The following is a 2,212-nucleotide window of genomic DNA, read 5'->3' on the forward strand; positions in this document are numbered from 1 at the left end:
CCCACTCACAGACTCGTGGCTTGGTCCTGCTGCACCGTGGTCCCTGGAATCCTGATTTCCAGGTACAAGTAAAGACCTGCTGTATTTTGTCATCGGCCACCTTCTTTATATGCGCCTGTTGTTTAAGCCAAGTCATGCTCAGTGTTTGCTTTCTGAAGAAAATGATTGTCCTGAGGGTAGAGTTATTTCTCAGGATAATCCGGCAAAAAGACATGCGTGAGCCAAGCGATGAATTCAAAGATTAAAAATCCCTTATGCCTCGTGCCGCTCGTCAACGCTCAGCCATCTGCGTGGGCTTCTGTAGGAGGAGCCGAAAGTGGAGCAGATCCTCAGGAAAAAAACACACGTTTGTAATAAATCGTGCACGTGTTTTAACAAAACAAAGCTTTATTAATTGCAGCACTTTCAAGTAGCATTTTCCCTCTCCCGAAAGTGGCACTTCAGGCTTCCAGAATCAGAACACCACAGTGCATCAGGTTATGAAGACATCCTTCTTGCAGAAGGAATCGGCTGTGTTAAGCAACGTGCATCAGAGGGGTTTTAAGCGACTTGGTTACTTTTCTGTTCTGCTTTCACTGGTCACCCAGCCCTCAGCAGTGTTTCCTTTCAGTTTTCTGAGAAACAATGTCAAGCACCCTTCACTCACTCCTGGCCCCGCGCTGCCCACAGCATCTCTGGCACTGCCGATATCCATCCTAAATAACTGCACTGAAACTTCTGTGAGTTCTGATAATAACAATATTCACGGGTTTTCGAAGTGAATTACTGCAGCCGAAGGGGTTAGGAGATTTTTAAAGATTTTTAACAGTTATAAGAGCTCAGTATTTTCATCTCTTAGAGCCAGTCAAGCGCATCTGCGTTATTATTGCCTGATTTTTGACATAGAAGCCAAGATTCAGCCTTTTCCCAGTGTAGCGAGGATCGTGGATAAGCTAAAAGAGAAGAAGGAAAGGAAGACGGAAGAGTGTCTAAAACAGCTCTGGAGATGCTAAATTGGGTATAGCCGTGTAAAAAAATGTTTTCATCGGAGTATATGTCAGAAAAAATGCACTTGAGCGATCTCAGAGATCCTAACGTAAGGTGCGTACTCCTCGGACTGGGATATTTGCCTTTCACTCAGGTGGTGCTCACTTTATCTGCATGTAAAAAACCTCTTTTTTTTTTTTTTTTTTTTTTTCCATTTAGTCTGGCTGCGGTGCAGACAGGCTGAAAGAGAGAAGGACCTCCCGCTGCCAGCCCCAGCAGCACGGCGGGTGCACCCGGTTTCACTGCCTCTTTTCTGGGTGTTGCCTTTCGGTCAAGTTCATCTTGGTGAAGGCAGGAAAAAGCAACCTTTGGGACCAACTACTAAGAAAGTGTGATTGCGAAATTTAGAAACTGGCTGGTGAGCAAAGCAAAGAGCAGGAAACTCCTCCACACTTGCCGCTTGCCTTAGGCTTGTGAAATCTGATCTTCAGGTGACAGCTCCTGTGCCTCTCGTCACCTCGGACTACAGGCCACTCAGAGAAGTGGTCACAGCTCCCGTCTTCAGCTCTAACAGTCCAAGTGCCAAGTCACTGCTACCAGCAGGGCACGTCAGACTTTCACTGGTACCAGTTTGAGTGTGAGGACTTACTGCAAGTTGAACAAGGGAAGGTTAGAGATGAAATCCATCCCGCTTGGGTTTTGTGCCTTCTTCATGTCCATGGTCAAAGGCTTATTGCTGTGTTCAGGCTGGCAAGGTGTATTGGAGGTCTGGAAGCTTGATGGAGGGAGGCTGTATGTTGCATTTTGGCTATTAACTCTTGGGGTTTGGCTTATTTTGCTTTTCTTTCCACCTTCTATGATCTGTGGATTGCAGAACTTATCGCAGAAGTTCGGTCTCTCAAAACCACAGCCTTTAAATGAAGCTGGAGGCCATCTCCCATGCAGGACTAACTGCAAGTGCCTATGTCCGCTTGCGTGTTGGGGAGTGTCTGAGCTATCGGGACTACTTTAGGTTTTACTGATAACCTCCCAGTGCTTTGAGGAGACCCCAGGAAGCACCAGCTGGGTAACAGCTCTTCTACATCTACCCAAGCCCCAACTACCCAAGCCCCAACGCGGTCAAGGGACATTCATGGCCCTGGTCTTCTGCACCCCTGCCAACGGAGCTGGAACAGCACTGCTAAGCCCCGCACACCCCTCCCTGCCTCCAAAACCACGGCCACTGAAATCACTGCTGGTCCCTCTG

At 47.7% G+C, this 2,212-nt stretch overlaps 1 protein-coding gene across 1 annotated transcript in view; it reads right to left on the reverse strand.

Moving 5' to 3' along the window:
• Nucleotides 1-2,212, reverse strand: part of LOC113480001 (G-protein coupled receptor 183-B-like) — a 6,012-nt gene that overhangs the window by 2,097 nt on the left and 1,703 nt on the right. The gene's annotated exons all lie outside the window — the stretch shown is intronic.

The sequence above is a fragment of the Athene cunicularia genome (assembly GCF_003259725.1).
Source record: "Athene cunicularia isolate RWA chromosome 4 unlocalized genomic scaffold, athCun1 chr4_part3, whole genome shotgun sequence".
NCBI lineage: Eukaryota > Metazoa > Chordata > Aves > Strigiformes > Strigidae > Athene > Athene cunicularia.